An 18356-nucleotide genomic window follows, 5' to 3' on the forward strand; every position below is an offset into this window, starting at 1 on the left:
AGCCCGTGTTGGCCGTGCTGGGGCAGCGTGAAGCCCGTGCTGGAGCAGCGTGAAGCCCGTGCTGGCCGTGCTGGGGCAGCGTGAAGCCCGTGCTGGGGCAGCGTGAAGCCTGTGCTGGCCGTGCTGGGGCAGCGGGAAGCCCGTGCTGGAGCAGCGTGAAGCCCGCGCTGGCCATGCTGGGGCAGCGTGAAGCCCGTGCTGGCCGTGCTGGGGCAGCGTGAAGCCCGTGCTGGGGCAGCGTGAAGCCCGTGCTGGCCATGCTGGGGCAGCGTGAAGCCCGTGCTGGCCGTGCTGGGGCAGCGTGAAGCCCGTGCTGGGGCAGCGTGAAGCCCGTGCTGGCCGTGCTGGGGCAGCGTGAAGCCCGTGCTGGGGCAGCGTGAAGCCCGTGCTGGCCGTGCTGGGGCAGCGTGAAGCCCGCGCTGGCCGTGCTGGAGCAGCGTGAAGCCCGTGCTGGCCGTGCTGGGGCAGCGTGAAGCCCGCGCTGGCCGTGCTGGAGCAGCGTGAAGCCCGTGCTGGCCGTGCTGGGGCAGCGTGAAGCCCGTGCTGGGGCAGCGTGAAGCCCGCGCTGGCCGTGCTGGAGCAGCGTGAAGACCGTGCTGGCCGTGCTGGGGCAGCGTGAAGCCCGTGCTGGGGCAGCGTGAAGCCCGTGCTGGCCGTGCTGGGGCAGCGTGAAGCCCGTGCTGGCCGTGCTGGGGCAGCGTGAAGCCCGTGCTGGCCGTGCTGGGGCAGCGTGAAGCCCGTGCTGGCCGTGCTGGGGCAGCGTGAAGCCCGTGCTGGCCGTGCTGGGGCAGCGTGAAGCCCGTGCTGGAGCAGCGTGAAGCCCGTGCTGGCCGTGCTGGGGCAGCGTGAAGCCCGCGCTGGCCGTGCTGGGGCAGCGTGAAGCCCGTGCTGGCCGTGCTGGAGCAGCGTGAAGCCCGTGCTGGAGCAGCGTGAAGCCCCTGCTGGCCGTGCTGGAGCAGCGTGAAGCCCGTGCTGGCCGTGCTGGAGCAGCGTGAAGCCCGTGCTGGGGCAGCGTGAAGCCCGTGCTGGGGCAGCGTGAAGCCCGTGCTGGCCGTGCTGGGGCAGCGTGAAGCCCGTGCTGGCCGTGCTGGGGCAGCGTGAAGCCCGTGCTGGGGCAGCGTGAAGCCCGTGCTGGCCGTGCTGGAGCAGCGTGAAGCCCGTGCTGGGGCAGCGTGAAGCCCGTGCTGGGGCAGCGTGAAGCCCGTGCTGGGGCAGCGTGAAGCCCGTGCTGGCCGTGCTGGGGCAGCGTGAAGCCCGTGCTGGAGCAGCGTGAAGCCCGTGCTGGCCGTTGTAGAGGGTGCCATCTCCGCTACTCCACTCCTGGGCCGATATCTGGGGTTTGAATATCTGTGTGTGTCTCTCTCCAGCTGGCACTGAAACTTCAGAGGCCAGGGGATGTCGCACTGGGACACTTCCACTGAAGAGAGCACTGATTCAAGCCTGCCGTTTATTCCTAACCGACAGCCTGAGACTTATATCACACAGATCTCGAGACCCCTACCAATACCCAGGTGATTCTCTCTCTTGCCGGTGGTGCAACACTCACCCGGTTCCTACTCCACTAGAGTAGCTTTCCCAAGAGAGAGAATAGGACACTGCTGTTTATTTCCTAACCAGCAGTCTGTCCTGAGTGAATCGCTCAAGATGACCCTCGATTCCTGAACCCGGAATTAAGGTGAGGAGTATTTTAACAATGACTTGGTCAGAGGTCGCTGGTGAAAGATTGAAGAATTTAAACGACTCCAATTATCATCAAATCAAGGTTTATTGCAAAACCCAGGTCAAAATCATCAACAGAAGATACACAATAAAATCTTATGCTCTAATACAACTAAGTCTATTCAAAAGTAATACAGCGGACACAACGAAAATTCTTATGATTACACAGTTTTTAGCAATATCACAAGGCACAAAACAAGTTCCCTTCCCCAAAGCCTCAACCACTATTAAAGTCAAGGGAGTTTCGTAAGCTGCTGCAGGGTACTTACGATCACAGGCTGCAGAGGTCAAGTCAGGGGTGCAGAGGTCGAGCCAAGAACGAAGAGACCCCCAATCGAAAACACAGCCCCTTTTATATTGTTTTACCTGGCTTTGTCCTGTGATCGGCCAGCCCCTTTTGCATTGAAAAAGGTAAGATTTAAAGTTCCCGCTGGTCCCGCCCCCTTTGAGCCGGTCAGACCTGTCGAGATGGGAGTACCTCCCCTAGGTCCGCCTCCAGTCTGTTTTTTTTGAGATAACGAGGTTGAGCTCCCTTGAAGATTTTCAAAGACTTCCATCTGCTCCGGAGATAGCTGCTATGTTGATGGGGTGTTGATTGGATTCTGCTCTGGTGGAGGCAAAGTCCTTTACATCTGCATGGGGCTATGACCATCCCATTGTCCTGCTTGCATGCACGCCTCCTGTGTATTCCCGTGCCCCTTTGTCTGTGTTTTGATGTTATCTTGTTGTCTGGCTCCTTCTTCCTTGTAGCTCCTAGGGGGGTGTTTGTAAATATTTATGTGCTTATGTCCCTACTCAGCTCAGCGGACCAAGCCTGCTGGGAAAACTGGTTCTGTTCTCTTGGCTGAAAAGTCAGTTTACAGTCTGAGTTTCTCCAAAAGGGCCGAATTGCCCGAAAACCTTACACCGTGCTGGGGCAGCATGAAGCCCGTGCTGGCCGTGCTGGGGCAGCGTGAAGCCCGTGCTGGCCGTGCTGGGGCAGCGTGAAGCCCGCGCTGGAGCAGCGTGAAGCCCGTGCTGGGGCAGCGTGAAGCCCGTGCTGGCCATGCTGGGGCAGCGTGAAGCCCGTGCTGGCCGTGCTGGAGCAGCGTGAAGCCCGTGCTGGGGCAGCGTGAAGCCCGTGCTGGCCATGCTGGGGCAGCGTGAAGCCCGTGCTGGCCATGCTGGGGCAGCGTGAAGCCCGTGCTGGCCGTGCTGGAGCAGCGTGAAGCCCGTGCTGGCCGTGCTGGGGCAGCGTGAAGCCCGCGCTGGCCGTGCTGGGGCAGCGTGAAGCCCGTGCTGGGGCAGCGTGAAGCCCGTGCTGGCCGTGCTGGGGCAGCGTGAAGCCGGTGCTGGGGCAGCGTGAAGCCCGCGCTGGCCGTGCTGGGGCAGCGTGAAGCCCGTGCTGGGGCAGCGTGAAGCCCGTGCTGGCCGTGCTGGGGCAGCGTGAAGCCCGTGCTGGGGCAGCGTGAAGCCCGTGCTGGCCGTGCTGGGGCAGCGTGAAGCCCGTGCTGGGGCAGCGTGAAGCCCGTGCTGGCCGTGCTGGGGCAGCGTGAAGCCCGTGCTGGCCGTGCTGGGGCAGCGTGAAGCCCGTGCTGGAGCAGCGTGAAGCCCGTGCTGGAGCAGCGTGAAGCCCGTGCTGGAGCAGCGTGAAGCCCGTGCTGGCCGTGCTGGGGCAGCGTGAAGCCCGTGCTGGCCGTGCTGGGGCAGTGTGAAGCCCGTGCTGGCCGTGCTGGGGCAGCGTGAAGCCCGTGCTGGGGCAGCGTGAAGCCCGTGCTGGAGCAGCGTGAAGCCCGTGCTGGGGCAGCGTGAAGCCCGTGCTGGGGCAGCGTGAAGCCCGTGCTGGCCGTGCTAGGGCAGCGTGAAGCCCGTGCTGGGGCAGCGTGAAGCCCGTGCTGGGGCAGCGTGAAGCCCGTGCTGGGGCAGCGTGAAGCCCGTGCTGGCCGTGCTGGGGCAGCGTGAAGCCCGTGCTGGCCGTGCTGGGGCAGCGTGAAGCCCGTGCTGGCCGTGCTGGGGCAGCGTGAAGCCCGTGCTGGCCGTGCTGGAGCAGCGTGAAGCCCGTGCTGGGGCAGCGTGAAGCCCGTGCTGGCCGTGCTGGGGCAGCGTGAAGCCCGTGCTGGCCGTGCTGGAGCAGCGTGAAGCCCGTGCTGGCCGTGCTGGGGCAGCGTGAAGCCCGCGCTGGGGCAGCGTGAAGCCCGTGCTGGCCGTGCTGGGGCAGCGTGAAGCCCGCGCTGGGGCAGCGTGAAGCCCGCGCTGGGGCAGCGTGAAGCCCGTGCTGGCCGTGCTGGAGCAGCGTGAAGCCCGTGAAGCCCGTGCTGGGGCAGCGTAAAGCCCGTGCTGGCCGTGCTGTGGCAGCGTGAAGCCCGTGCTGGCCGTGCTGGGGCAGCGTGAAGCCCGTGCTGGCCGTGCTGGAGCAGCGTGAAGCCCGTGCTGGGGCAGCGTGAAGCCCGCGCTGGGGCAGCGTGAAGCCCGTGCTGGCCGTGCTGGGGCAGCGTGAAGCCCGTGCTGGCCGTGCTGGGGCAGCGTGAAGCCCGTGCTGGGGCAGCGTGAAGCCCGTGCTGGCCGTGCTGGAGCAGCGTGAAGCCCGTGCTGGGGCAGCGTGAAGCCCGTGCTGGGGCAGCGTGAAGCCCGTGCTGGGGCAGCGTGAAGCCCGTGCTGGAGCAGCGTGAAGCCCGTGCTGGCCATGCTGGGGCAGCGTGAAGCCCGTGCTGGCCGTGCTGGGGCAGCGTGAAGCCCGTGCTGGGGCAGCGTGAAGCCCGTGCTGGCCGTGCTGGGGCAGCGTGAAGCCCGTGCTGGGGCAGCGTGAAGCCCGTGCTGGGGCAGCGTGAAGCCCGTGCTGGCCGTGCTGGGGCAGCGTGAAGCCCGTGCTGGAGCAGCGTGAAGCCCGTGCTGGCCGTGCTGGGGCAGCGTGAAGCCCGTGCTGGAGCAGCGTGAAGCCCGTGCTGGCCGTGCTGGGGCAGCGTGAAGCCCGTGCTGGGGCAGCGTGAAGCCCGTGCTGGCCGTGCTGGGGCAGCGTGAAGCCCGTGCTGGAGCAGCGTGAAGCCCGCGCTGGCCATGCTGGGGCAGCGTGAAGCCCGTGCTGGCCGTGCTGGGGCAGCGTGAAGCCCGTGCTGGGGCAGCGTGAAGCCCGTGCTGGGGCAGCGTGAAGCCCGTGCTGGCCGTGCTGGGGCAGCGTGAAGCCCGTGCTGGCCGTGCTGGGGCAGCGTGAAGCCCGTGCTGGCCGTGCTGGAGCAGCGTGAAGCCCGTGCTGGGGCAGCGTGAAGCCCGTGCTGGCCGTGCTGGGGCAGCGTGAAGCCCGTGCTGGGGCAGCGTGAAGCCCGTGCTGGGGCAGCGTGAAGCCCGCGCTGGCCGTGCTGGAGCAGCGTGAAGCCCGTGCTGGCCGTGCTGGGGCAGCGTGAAGCCCGCGCTGGCCGTGCTGGAGCAGCGTGAAGCCCGTGCTGGCCGTGCTGGGGCAGCGTGAAGCCCGTGCTGGGGCAGCGTGAAGCCCGCGCTGGCCGTGCTGGAGCAGCGTGAAGACCGTGCTGGCCGTGCTGGGGCAGCGTGAAGCCCGTGCTGGGGCAGCGTGAAGCCCGTGCTGGCCGTGCTGGGGCAGCGTGAAGCCCGTGCTGGCCGTGCTGGGGCAGCGTGAAGCCCGTGCTGGCCGTGCTGGGGCAGCGTGAAGCCCGTGCTGGAGCAGCGTGAAGCCCGTGCTGGCCGTGCTGTGGCAGCGTGAAGCCCGCGCTGGCCGTGCTGGGGCAGCGTGAAGCCCGTGCTGGCCGTGCTGGAGCAGCGTGAAGCCCGTGCTGGAGCAGCGTGAAGCCCCTGCTGGCCGTGCTGGGGCAGTGTGAAGCCCGTGCTGGCCGTGCTGGAGCAGCGTGAAGCCCGTGCTGGCCGTGCTGGAGCAGCGTGAAGCCCGTGCTGGGGCAGCGTGAAGCCCGTGCTGGGGCAGCGTGAAGCCCGTGCTGGCCGTGCTGGGGCAGCGTGAAGCCCGTGCTGGCCGTGCTGGGGCAGCGTGAAGCCCGTGCTGGGGCAGCGTGAAGCCCGTGCTGGCCGTGCTGGAGCAGCGTGAAGCCCGTGCTGGGGCAGCGTGAAGCCCGTGCTGGGGCAGCGTGAAGCCCGTGCTGGCCGTGCTGGAGCAGCGTGAAGCCCGTGCTGGGGCAGCGTGAAGCCCGTGCTGGGGCAGCGTGAAGCCCGTGCTGGCCGTGGCTGGGGCAGCGTGAAGCCCGTGCTGGCCGTGCTGGGGCAGCGTGAAGCCCGTGCTGGAGCAGCGTGAAGCCCGTGCTGGCCGTGCTGGGGCAGCGTGATGCCCGTGCTGGGGCAGCGTGAAGCCCGTGCTGGCCGTGCTGGAGCAGCGTGAAGCCCGTGCTGGCCGTGCTGGGGCAGCGTGAAGCCCGTGCTGGGGCAGCGTGAAGCCCGTGCTGGCCGTGCTGGGGCAGCGTGAAGCCCGTGCTGGCCGTGCTGGGGCAGCGTGAAGCCCGTGCTGGGTCAGCGTGAAGCCCGTGCTGGCCGTGCTGGGGCAGCGTGAAGCCCGTGCTGGAGCAGCGTGAAGCCCGTGCTGGGGCAGTGTGAAGCCCGTGCTGGGGCAGCGTGAAGCCCGTGCTGGCCGTGCTGGGGCAGCGTGAAGCCCGTGCTGGGGCAGCGTGAAGCCCGTGCTGGGGCAGCGTGAAGCCCGTGCTGGGGCAGCGTGAAGCCCGTGCTGGTCGTGCTGGGGCAGCGTGAAGCCCGTGCTGGGGCAGCGTGAAGCCCGTGCTGGGGCAGCGTGAAGCCCGCGCTGGCCGTGCTGGGGCAGCGAGAAGCCCGTGCTGGGGCAGCGAGAAGCCCGTGCTGGCCATGCTGGGGTAGCGTGAAGCCCGCGCTGGCCGTGCTGGGGCAGCGTGAAGCCCGTGCTGGCCGTGCTGGGGCAGCGAGAAGCCCGTGCTGGGGCAGCGAGAAGCCCGTGCTGGCCATGCTGGGGCAGCGTGAAGCCCGCGCTGGCCGTGCTGGGGCAGCGTGAAGCCCGTGCTGGGGCAGCGTGAAGCCCGCGCTGGCCGTGCTGGGGCAGCGTGAAGCCCGTGCTGGCCGTGCTGGGGCAGCGTGAAGCCCGTGCTGGCCGTGCTGGGGCAGCGAGAAGCCCGTGCTGGGGCAGCGTGAAGCCCGTGCTGGGGCAGCGTGAAGCCCGTGCTGGCCGTGCTGGGGCAGCGTGAAGCCCGTGCTGGGGCAGCGTGAAGCCCGCGCTGGCCGTGCTGGGGCAGCGTGAAGCCCGTGCTGGGGCAGCGTGAAGCCCGCGCTGGCCGTGCTGGGGCAGCGTGAAGCCCGTGCTGGCCGTGCTGGGGCAGCGAGAAGCCCGTGCTGGGGCAGCGTGAAGCCCGTGCTGGGGCAGCGTGAAGCCCGTGCTGGCCGTGCTGGGGCAGCGTGAAGCCCGTGCTGGCCGTGCTGGAGCAGCGTAAAGCCCGTGCTGGCCGTGCTGGAGCAGTGTGAAGCCCGTGCTGGCCGTGCTGGGGCAGCGTGAAGCCCGTGCTGGCCGTGCTGGAGCAGCGTGAAGCCCGTGCTGGCCGTGCTGGGGCAGCGTGAAGCCCGTGCTGGCCGTGCTGGGGCAGCGTGAAGCCCGTGCTGGGGCAGCGTGAAGCCCGTGCTGGCCGTGCTGGGGCAGCGTGAAGCCCGCGCTGGCCGTGCTGGGGCAGCGTGAAGCCCGTGCTGGCCGTGCTGGGGCAGCGTGAAGCCCGCGCTGGCCGTGCTGGGGCAGCGTGAAGCCCGTGCTGGGGCAGCGTGAAGCCCGTGCTGGGGCAGCGTGAAGCCCGTGCTGGCCGTGCTGGGGCAGCGTGAAGCCCGCGCTGGCCGTGCTGGGGCAGCGTGAAGCCCGTGCTGGGGCAGCGTGAAGCCCGTGTTGGCCGTGCTGGGGCAGCGTGAAGCCCGCGCTGGCCGTGCTGGGGCAGCGTGAAGCCCGCGCTGGCCGTGCTGGGGCAGCGAGAAGCCCGTGCTGGGGCAGCGTGAAGCCCGTGCTGGGCCAGCGTGAAGCCCGTGCTGGCCGTGCTGGGGCAGCGTGAAGCCCGTGCTGGGGCAGCGTGAAGCCCGCGCTGGCCGTGCTGGGGCAGCGTGTAGCCCGTGCTGGCCGTGGTGGGGCAGCGTGAAGCCCGTGCTGGCCGTGCTGGGGCAGCGTGAAGCCCGTGCTGGGGCAGCGTGAAGCCCGTGCTGGCCGTGCTGGGGCAGCGTGAAGCCCGTGCTGGCCGTGCTGGGGCAGCGTGAAGCCCGTGCTGGGGCAGCGTGAAGCCCGTGCTGGCCGTGCTGGGGCAGCGTGAAGCCCGGGCTGGAGCAGCGTGAAGCCCGTGCTGGCCGTGCTGGAGCAGCGTGAAGCCCGTGCTGGCCGTGCTGGGGCAGCGTGAAGCCCGGGCTGGAGCAGCGTGAAGCCCGTGCTGGCCGTGCTGGAGCAGCGTGAAGCCCGGGCTGGAGCAGCGTGAAGCCCGTGCTGGCCGTGCTGGGGCAGCGTGAAGCCCGTGCTGGGGCAGCGTGAAGCCCGTGCTGGCCGTGCGGGGGCAGCGTGAAGCCCGTGCTGGGGCAGCGTGAAGCCCGTGCTGGCCGTGCTGGGGCAGCGTGAAGCCCGTGCTGGGGCAGCGTGAAGCCCGTGCTGGAGCAGCGTGAAGCCCGTGCTGGCCGTGCTGGGGCAGCGTGAAGCCCGCGCTGGCCGTGTTGGGGCAGCGTGAAGCCCGTGCTGGCCGTGCTGGGGCAGCATGCAGACCGTGCTGGCCGTGCTGGGGCAGCGTGAAGCCCGTGCTGGGGCAGCGTGAAGCCCGTGCTGGGGCAGCGTGAAGCCCGTGCTGGCCGTGCTGGGGCAGCGTGAAGCCCGTGCTGGCCGTGCTGGTGCAGCATGAAGCCCGTGCTGGCCGTGCTGGGGCAGCGTGAAGCCCTTGCTGGCCGTGCTGGGGCAGCGTGAAGCCCGTGCTGGGGCAGCGTGAAGCCCGTGCTGGCCGTGCTGGAGCAGCGTGAAGCCCGTGCTGGGGCAGCGTGAAGCACGTGCTGGCCGTGCTGGAGCAGCGTGAAGCCCGTGCTGGAGCAGCGTGAAGCCCGTGCTGGGGCAGCGTGAAGCCCGCGCTGGCCGTGCTGGGGCAGCGTGAAGCCCGTGCTGGAGCAGCGTGAAGCCCGTGCTGGGGCAGCGTGAAGCACGTGCTGGCCGTGCTGGAGCAGCGTGAAGCCCGTGCTGGGGCAGCGTGAAGCCCGCGCTGGCCGTGCTGGGGCAGCGTGAAGCCCGCGCTGGGGCAGTGTGAAGCCCGTGCTGGCCGTGCTGGAGCAGCGTGAAGCCCGTGCTGGGGCAGCGTGAAGCCCGCGCTGGCCGTGCTGGGGCAGCGTGAAGCCCGCGCTGGGGCAGTGTGAAGCCCGTGCTGGGGCAGCGTGAAGCCCGTGCTGGGGCAGCGTGAAGCCCGTGCTGGCCGTGCTGGGGCAGCGTGAAGCCCGTGCTGGGGCAGCGGGAAGCCCGTGCTGGGGCAGCGTGAAGCCCGCGCTGGGGCAGCGTGAAGCCCGTGCTGGCCGTGCTGGGGCAGCGTGAAGCCCGTGCTGGGGCAGCGTGAAGCCCGTGCTGGGGCAGCGTGAAGCCCGTGCTGGCCGTGCTGGGGCAGCGTGAAGCCCGTGCTGGAGCAGCGTTAAGCCCGTGCTGGGGCAGCGTGAAGCCCGTGCTGGCCGTGCTGGGGCAGCGTGAAGCCCGTGCTGGGGCAGCGTGAAGCCCGCGCTGGCCGTGCTGGGGCAGCGTGAAGCCCGTGCTGGAGCAGCGTGAAGCCCGCGCTGGCCGTGCTGGGGCAGCGTGAAGCCCGTGCTGGGGCAGTGTGAAGCCCGCGCTGGGGCAGCGTGAAGCCCGCGCTGGGGCAGCGTGAAGCCCGTGCTGGGGCAGCGTGAAGCCCGTGCTGGGGCAGCGTGAAGCCCGTGCTGGCCGTGCTGGGGCAGCGTGAAGCCCGTGCTGGGGCAGCGTGAAGCCCGTGCTGGGGCAGCGTGAAGCCCGTGCTGGCCGTGCTGGGGCAGCGTGAAGCCCGTGCTGGCCGTGCTGGGGCAGCGTGAAGCCCGTTCTGGCCGTGCTGGGGCAGCGTGAAGCCCGCGCTGGGGCAGCGTGAAGCCCGTGCTGGCCGTGCTGGAGCAGCGAGAAGCCCGTGCTGGCCGTGCTGGGGCAGCGTGAAGCCCGTGCTGGCCGTGCTGGGGCAGTGTGAAGCCCGTGCTGGATGTGCTGGGGCAGCGTGAAGCCCGTGCTGGGGCAGCGTGAAGCCCGCGATGGGGCAGCGTGAAGCCCGCGATGGGGCAGCGAGAAGCCCGTGCTGGCCGTGCTGGGGCAGCGTGAAGCCCGTGCTGGGGCAGCGTGAAGCCCGCGCTGGGGCAGCGAGAAGCCCGTGCTGGCCGTGCTGGGGCAGCGTGAAGCCCGTGCTGGCCGTTCTGGGGCAGTGTGAAGCCCGTGCTGGCCGTGCTGGGGCAGCGTGAAGCCCGTGCTGGCCGTGCTGGAGCAGCGAGAAGCCCGTGCTGGGGCAGCGTGAAGCCCGTGCTGGCCGTGCTGGAGCAGCGTGAAGCCCGCGCTGGCCGTGCTGGGGCAGTGTGAAGCCCGCGCTGGCCGTGCTGGGGCAGCGTGAAGCCCGTGCTGGCCGTGCTGGGGCAGCGTGAAGCCCGTGCTGGGGCAGCGTGAAGCCCGTGCTGGCCGTGCTGGGGCAGCGTGAAGCCCGCGCTGGCCGTGCTGGGGCAGCGTGAAGCCCGCGCTGGCCGTGCTGGGGCAGCGTGAAGCCCGTGCTGGCCGTGCTGGGGCAGTGTGAAGCCCGTGCTGGGGCAGTGTGAAGCCCGTGCTGGGGCAGTGTGAAGCCCGTGCTGGGGCAGCGTGAAGCCCGTGCTGGCCGTGCTGGGGCAGCGTGAAGCCCGTGCTGGCCGTGCTGGGGCAGCGTGAAGACCGTGCTGGCCGTGCTGGGGCAGCGTGAAGCCCGCGCTGGCCGTGCTGGGGCAGCGTGAAGCCCGCGCTGGGGCAGCGTGAAGCCCGTGCTGGCCGTGCTGGGGCAGCGTGAAGCCCGTGCTGGGGCAGCGTGAAGCCCGTGCTGGCCGTGCTGGAGCAGCGTGAAGCCCGTGAAGCCCGTGCTGGGGCAGCGTGAAGCCCGTGCTGGGGCAGCGTGAAGCCCGTGCTGGCCGTGCTGGGGCAGCGTGAAGCTCGCGCTGGCCGCGCTGGGGCAGCGTGAAGCCCGCGCTGGCCGTGCTGGGGCAGCGTGAAGCCCGCGCTGGCCGTGCTGGGGCAGCGTGAAGCCCGTGCTGGCCGTGCTGGGGCAGCATGAAGCCCGTGCTGGCCTTGCTGGAGCAGCGTGAAGCCCGTGCTGGGGCAGCGTGAAGCCCGTGCTGGCCGTGCTGGGGCAGCGTGAAGCCCGTGCTGGCCGTGCTGGGGCAGCGTGAAGCCCGTGCTGGCCGTGCTGGAGCAGCGTGAAGCCCGTGCTGGGGCAGCGTGAAGCCCGTGCTGGGGCAGCGTGAAGCCCGTGCTGGGGCAGCGTAAAGCCCGTGCTGGCCGTGCTGGGGCAGCGTGAAGCCCGTGCTGGGGCAGCGTGAAGCCCGTGCTGGCCGTGCTGGAGCAGCGTGAAGCCCGTGCTGGCCGTGCTGGGGCAGCGTGAAGCCCGCGCTGGGGCAGCGTGAAGCCCGTGCTGGGGCAGCGTCAAGCCCGTGCTGGCCGTGCTGGGGCAGCGTGAAGCCCGTGCTGGGGCAGCGTGAAGCCCGTGCTGGCCGTGCTGGGGCAGCGTGAAGCCCGTGCTGGCCGTGCTGGGGCAGCGTGAAGCCCGTGCTGGGCAGCGTGAAGCCCGTGCTGGCCGTGCTGGGGCAGCGTGAAGCCCGTGCTGGGGCAGCGTGAAGCCCGTGCTGGGGCAGCGTGAAGCCCGTGCTGGCCGTGCTGGGGCAGCGTGAAGCCCGTGCTGGCCGTGCTGGGGCAGCGTGAAACCAGTGCTGGGGCAGCGTGAAGCCCGTGCTGGGGCAGCGTGAAGCCCGCGCTGGGGCAGCGTGAAGCCCGCGCTGGGCCAGCGTGAAGCCCGCGCTGGGGCAGCGTGAAGCCCGTGCTGGGGCAGCGTGAAGCCCGCGCTGGCCGTGCTGGAGCAGTGTGAAGCCCGTGCTGGCCGTGCTGGAGCAGCGTGAAGCCCGTGCTGGGGCAGCGTGAAGCCCGTGCTGGGGCAGCGTGAAACCAGTGCTGGGGCAGCGTGAAGCCCGTGCTGGGGCAGCGTGAAGCCCGTGCTGGAGCAGTGTGAAGCCCGTGCTGGCCGTGCTGGGGCAGCGTGAAGCCCGTGCTGGCCGTGCTGGAGCAGCGTGAAGCCCGTGCTGGGGCAGCGTGAAGCCCGTGCTGGGGCAGCGTGAAGCCCGTGCTGGAGCAGTGTGAAGCCCGTGCTGGCCGTGCTGGGGCAGCGTGAAGCCCGTGCTGGCCGTGCTGGAGCAGCGTGAAGCCCGTGCTGGGGCAGCGTGAAGCCCGTGCTGGAGCAGTGTGAAGCCCGTGCTGGCCGTGCTGGGGCAGCGTGAAGCCTGTGCTGGGGCAGCGTGAAACCAGTGCTGGGGCAGCGTGAAGCCCGTGCTGGGGCAGCGTGAAGCCCGCGCTGGCCGTGCTGGAGCAGCGTGAAGCCCGTGCTGGCCGTGCTGGAGCAGCGTGAAGCCCGTGCTGGGGCAGAGTGAAGCCCGTGCTGGCCGTGCTGGGGCAGCGTGAAGCCCGCGCTGGCCGTGCTGGGGCAGCGTGAAGCCCGCGCTGGCCGTGCTGGGGCAGCGTGAAGCCCGGGCTGGCCGTGCTGGGGCAGCGTGAAGCCCGGGCTGGCCGTGCTGGGGCAGCGTGAAGCCCGTGCTGGGGCAGCGTGAAGCCCGTGCTGGCCGTGCTGGGGCAGCGTAAAGCCCGTGCTGGCCGTGCTGGGGCAGCGTGAAGCCCGTGCTGGGGCAGCGTGAAGCCCGTGCTGGCCGTGCTGGGGCAGCGTGAAGCCCGTGCTGGGGCAGCGTGAAGCCCGTGCTGGCCGTGCTGGGGCAGCGTGAAGCCCGTGCTGGCCGTGCTGAGCCAGCGTGAAGCCCGTGCTGGCCGTACTGGGGCAGCGTAAAGCCCGTGCTGGCCGTGCTGGGGCAGCGTGAAGCCCGTGCTGGGGCAGCGTGAAGCCTGTGCTGGGGCAGCGTGAAGCCCGTGCTGGGGCAGCGTGAAGCCCGTGCTGGGGCAGCGTGAAGCCCGTGCTGGGGCAGCGTAAAGCCCGTGCTGGCCGTGCTGGGGCAGCGTGAAGCCTGTGCTGGGGCAGCGTGAAGCCCGTGCTGGGGCAGCGTGAAGCCCGTGCTGGGGCAGCGTGAAGCCCGTGGATGGCCGTGCTGGGGCAGCGTGAAGCCCGTGCTGGGGCAGCGTGAAGCCCGTGCTGGCCGTGCTGGGGCAGCGTGAAGCCCGTGCTGGGGCAGCGTGAAGCCCGTGCTGGCCGTGCTGGAGCAGCGTGAAGCCCGTGCTGGCCGTGCTGGGGCAGCGTGAAGCCCGTGCTGGGGCAGCGTGAAGCCCGTGCTGGGGCAGCGTGAAGCCCGTGCTGGGGCAGCGTGAAGCCCGCGCTGGCCGTGCTGTAGCAGCGTGAAGCCCGTGCTGGGGCAGCGTGAAGCCCGTGCTGGCCGTGCTGGGGCAGCGTGAAGCCCGTGCTGGGGCAGCGTGAAGCCCGCGCTGGGGCAGCGTGAAGCCCGTGCTGGCCGTGCTGGGGCAGCGTGAAGCCCGCGCTGGCCGTGCTGGGGCAGCGTGAAGCCCGCGCTGGCCGTGCTGGGGCAGCGTGAAGCCCGCGCTGGCCGTGCTGGGGCAGCGTGAAGCCCGTGCTGGCCGTGCTGGGGCAGCGTGAAGCCCGCGCTGGGGCAGCGTGAAGCCCGTGCTTGGGCAGCGTGAAGCCCGTGCTGGCCGTGCTGGGGCAGCGTGAAGCCCGTGCTGGGGCAGCGTGAAGCCCGTGCTGGCCGTGCTGGGGCAGCGTGAAGCCCGTGCTGGCCGTGCTGGGGCAGCGTGAAGCCCGCGCTGGCCGTGCTGGGGCAGCGTGAAGCCCGCGCTGGGGCAGCGTGAAGCCCGTGCTGGCCGTGCTGGGGCAGCGTGAAGCCCGCGCTGGGGCAGCGTGAAGCCCGCGCTGTGGCAGCGTGAAGCCCGTGCTGGCCGTGCTGGGGCAGCGTGAAGCCCGTGCTGGGGCAGCGTGAAGCCCGTGCTGGCCGTGCTGGAGCAGCGTGAAGCCCGTGAAGCCCGTGCTGGGGCAGCGTAAAGCCCGTGCTGGCCGTGCTGGAGCAGCGTGAAGCCCGTGCTGGCCGTGCTGGGGCAGCGTGAAGCCCGTGCTGGCCGTGCTGGAGCAGCGTGAAGTCCGTGCTGGGGCAGCGTGAAGCCCGTGCTGGCCGTGCTGGGGCAGCGTGAAGCCCGTGCTGGAGCAGCGTGAAGCCCGTGCTGGGGCAGCGTGAAGCCCGCGCTGGGGCAGCGTGAAGCCCGCGCTGGGGCAGCGTGAAGCCCGCGCTGGGGCAGCGTGAAGCCCGTGCTGGGGCAGCGTGAAGCCCGCGCTGGGGCAGCGTGAAGCCCGTGCTGGGGCAGCGTGAAGCCCGCGCTGGGGCAGCGTGAAGCCCGTGCTGGCCGTGCTGGGGCAGCGTGAAGCCCGTGCTGGGGCAGCGTGAAGCCCGTGCTGGCCGTGCTGGGGCAGCGTGAAGCCCGTGCTGGCCGCGCTGGAGCAGCGTGAAGCCCGTGCTGGCCGTGCTGGGGCAGCGTGAAGCCCGTGCTGGCTGTGCTGGGGCAGCGTGAAGCCCGTGCTGGGGCAGCGTGAAGCCCGTGCTGGCCGTGCTGGGGCAGCGTGAAGCCCGTGCTGGAGCAGCGTGAAGCCCGTGCTGGCCGTGCTGGGGCAGCGTGAAGCCCGTGCTGGCCGTTCTGGGGCAGCGTGAAGCCCGTGCTGGCCGTGCTGGGGCAGCGTGAAGCCCGTGCTGGGGCAGCGTGAAGCCCGTGCTGGCCGCGCTGGAGCAGCGTGAAGCCCATGCTGGCCGTGCTGGAGCAGCGTGAAGCCCGTGCTGGAGCAGCGTGAAGCCCGTGCTGGGGCAGCGTGAAGCCCGTGCTGGGGCAGCGTGAAGCCCGTGCTGGGGCAGCGTGAAGCCCGTGCTGGCCGTGCTGGGGCAGCGTGAAGCCCGTGCTGGGGCAGCGTGAAGCCCGTGCTGGGGCAGCGTGAAGCCCGTGCTGGCCGTGCTGGAGCAGCGTGAAGCCCGTGCTGGCCGTGCTGGGGCAGCGTGAAGCCCGTGCTGGGGCAGCGTGAAGCCCGTGCTGGGGCAGCGTGAAGCCCGCGCTGGCCGCGCTGGGGCAGCGTGAAGCCCGCGCTGGGGCAGCGTGAAGCCCGCGCTGGCCGCGCTGGGGCAGCGTGAAGCCCGTGCTGGGGCAGCGTGAAGCCCGTGCTGGGGCAGCGTGAAGCCCGCGCTGGCCGCGCTGGGGCAGCGTGAAGCCCGTGCTGGGGCAGCGTGAAGCCCGTGCTGGGGCAGCGTGAAGCCCGTGCTGGGGCAGCGTGAAGCCCGCGCTGGCCGCGCTGGAGCAGCGTGAAGCCCGTGCTGGGGCAGCGTGAAGCCCGTGCTGGGGCAGCGTGAAACCCGCGCTGGGGCAGCGTGAAACCCGCGCTGGAGCAGCGTGAAGCCCGCGCTGGGGCAGCGTGAAGCCCGCGCTGGGGCAGCGTGAAGCCCGCGCTGGAGCAGCGTGAAGCCCGCGCTGGAGCAGCGTGAAGCCCGTGCTGGGGCAGCGTGAAGCCCGTGCTGGGGCAGCGTGAAGCCCGCGCTGGGGCAGCGTGAAACCCGCGCTGGCCGTGCTGGGGCAGCGTGAAGCCCGTGCTGGGGCAGCGTGAAGCCCGTGCTGGGGCAGCGTGAAGCCCGTGCTGGCCGTGCTGGGGCAGCGTAAAACCCGTGCTGGAGCAGCGTGAAGCCCGTGCTGGAGCAGCGTGAAGCCCGTGCTGGGGCAGCGTGAAGCCCGTGCTGGGGCAGCGTGAAGCCCGCGCTGGCCGCGCTGGGGCAGCGTGAAGCCCGTGCTGGGGCAGCGTGAAGCCCGTGCTGGGGCAGCGTGAAGCCCGTGCTGGGGCAGCGTGAAGCCCGCGCTGGCCGCGCTGGAGCAGCGTGAAGCCCGTGCTGGGGCAGCGTGAAGCCCGTGCTGGGGCAGCGTGAAACCCGCGCTGGGGCAGCGTGAAACCCGCGCTGGAGCAGCGTGAAGCCCGCGCTGGGGCAGCGTGAAGCCCGCGCTGGGGCAGCGTGAAGCCCGTGCTGGCCGTGCTGGGGCAGCGTGAAACCCGCGCTGGGGCAGCGTGAAACCCGCGCTGGGGCAGCGTGAAGCCCGCGCTGGGGCAGCGTGAAACCCGCGCTGGAGCAGCGTGAAGCCCGCGCTGGGGCAGCGTGAAGCCCGCGCTGGAGCAGCGTGAAGCCCGCGCTGGAGCAGCGTGAAGCCCGTGCTGGAGCAGCGTGAAGCCCGCGCTGGAGCAGCGTGAAGCCCGTGCTGGAGCAGCGTGAAGCCCGTGCTGGCCGTGCTGGGGCAGCGTGAAGCCCGCGCTGGGGCAGCGTGAAGCCCGCGCTGGGGCAGCGTGAAACCCGCGCTGGCCGTGCTGGGGCAGCGTGAAGCCCGTGCTGGGGCAGCGTGAAGCCCGTGCTGGGGCAGCGTGAAGCCCGTGCTGGGGCAGCGTGAAGCCCGTGCTGGCCGTGCTGGGGCAGCGTAAAACCCGTGCTGGAGCAGCGTGAAGCCCGTGCTGGGGCAGCGTGAAGCCCGTGCTGGCCGTGCTGGAGCAGCGTGAAGCCCGTGCTGGAGCAGCGTGAAGCCCGTGCTGGGGCAGCGTGAAGCCCGTGCTGGGGCAGCGTGAAGCCCGTGCTGGGGCAGCGTGAAGCCCGTGCTGGCCGTGCTGGGGCAGTGTGAAGCCCGTGCTGGCCGTGCTGGGGCAGCGTGAAGCCCGTGCTGGCCGTGCTGGGGCAGCGTGAAGCCCGTGCTGGCCGTGCTGGGACAGCGTGAAGCCCGTGCTGGGGCAGCGTGAAGCCCGTGCTGGGACAGCGTGAAACCCGTGCTGGCCGTGCTGGGGCAGCGTGAAGCCCGTGCTGGCCGTGCTGGGGCAGCGTGAAGCCCGTGCTGGCCGTGCTGGGGCAGCGTGAAGCCCGTGCTGGCCGTGCTGGGGCAGCGTGAAGCCCGTGCTGGGGCAGCGTGAAGCCCGCGCTGGCCGCGCTGGGGCAGCGTGAAGCCCGCGCTGGCCGCGCTGGGGCAGCGTGAAGCCCGTGCTGGAGCAGCGTGAAGCCCGTGCTGGCCGTGCTGGGGCAGCGTGAAGCCCGTGCTGGGGCAGCGTGAAGCCCGCGCTGGCCGCGCTGGGGCAGCGTGAAGCCCGCGCTGGCCGCGCTGGGGCAGCGTGAAGCCCGTGCTGGAGCAGCGTGAAGCCCGTGCTGGCCGTGCTGGGGCAGCGTGAAGCCCGTGCTGGGGCAGCGTGAAGCCCGTGCTGGCCGTGCTGGGGCAGCGTGAAGCCCGTGCTGGCCGTGCTGGGGCAGCGTGAAGCCCGCGCTGGCCGCGCTGGGGCAGCGTGAAGCCCGTGCTGGCCGTGCTGGAGCAGCGTGAAGCCCGTGCTGGAGCAGCGTGAAGCTTGTGCTGGGGCAGCGTGAAGCCCGTGCTGGCCGTGCTGGAGCAGCGTGAAGCCCGTGCTGGAGCAGCGTGAAGCCCGCGCTGGGGCAGCGTGAAGCCCGTGCTGGCCGTGCTGGGGCAGCGTGAAGCCCGTGCTGGCCGTGCTGGGGCAGCGTGAAGCCCGTGCTGGCCGTGCTGGGGCAGCGTGAAGCCCGTGCTGGGGCAGCGTGAAGTCCATGCTGGGGCAGCGTGAAGCCCGTGCTGGAGCAGCGTGAAGCCCGCGCTGGGGCAGCGTGAAGCCCGTGCTGGCCGTGCTGGGGCAGCGTGAAGCCCGTGCTGGGGCAGCGTGAAGCCCCTGCTGGGGCAGCGTGAAGCCCGTGCTGGCCGTGCTGGGGCAGTGTGAAGCCCGTGCTGGGGCAGCGTGAAGCCCGTGCTGGCCGTGCTGGGACAGCGTGAAGCCCGTGCTGGCCGTGCTGGGGCAGCGTGAAGCCCGTGCTGGGGCAGCGTGAAGCCCGTGCTGGGACAGCGTGAAGCCCGTGCTGGCCGTGCTGGAGCAGCGTGAAGCCCGCGCTGGCCGTGCTGGGGCAGCGTGAAGCCCATGCTGGGGCAGCGTGAAGCCCGTGCTGGCCGTGCTGGGGCAGCGTGAAGCCCGCGCTGGCCATGCTGGGGCAGCGTGAAGCCCGTGCTGGGGCAGCGTGAAGCCCGTGCTGGGGCAGCGTGAAGCCCGTGCTGGCCGTGCTGGCGCAGCGTGAAGCCCGTGCTGGCCGTGCTGGGGCAGCGTGAAGCCCGTGCTGGCCGTGCTGGGGCAGCGTAAAGCCCGTGCTGGCCGTGCTGGAGCAGCGTGAAGCCCGCGCTGGCCGTGCTGGGGCAGCGTGAAGCCCGTGCTGGCCGTGCTGGGGCAGCGTGAAGCCCGTGCTGGCCGTGCTGGGGCAGCGTGAAGCCCGTGCTGGCCGTGCTGGAGCAGCGTGAAGCCCGTGCTGGAGCAGCGTGAAGCCCGTGCTGGGGCAGCGTGAAGCCCGTGCTGGTCGTGCTGGAGCAGCGTGAAGCCCGTGCTGGAGCAGCGTGAAGCCCGTGCTGGCCGTGCTGGGGCAGCGTGAAGCCCGTGCTGGGGCAGCGTGAAGCCCGCGCTGGGGCAGCGTGAAGCCCGTGCTGGCCGTGCTGGGGCAGC

General features: G+C 71.2%; 1 protein-coding gene across 1 annotated transcript in view; it reads left to right on the forward strand.

Moving 5' to 3' along the window:
* The window catches only part of LOC140409346 (serine protease HTRA2, mitochondrial-like), a 431863-nt gene that overhangs the window by 13109 nt on the left and 400398 nt on the right, over positions 1–18356 (forward strand). The gene's annotated exons all lie outside the window — the stretch shown is intronic.

Source organism: Scyliorhinus torazame, chromosome 3, assembly GCF_047496885.1.
Source record: "Scyliorhinus torazame isolate Kashiwa2021f chromosome 3, sScyTor2.1, whole genome shotgun sequence".
Classification (NCBI taxonomy): Eukaryota; Metazoa; Chordata; class Chondrichthyes; order Carcharhiniformes; family Scyliorhinidae; genus Scyliorhinus; species Scyliorhinus torazame.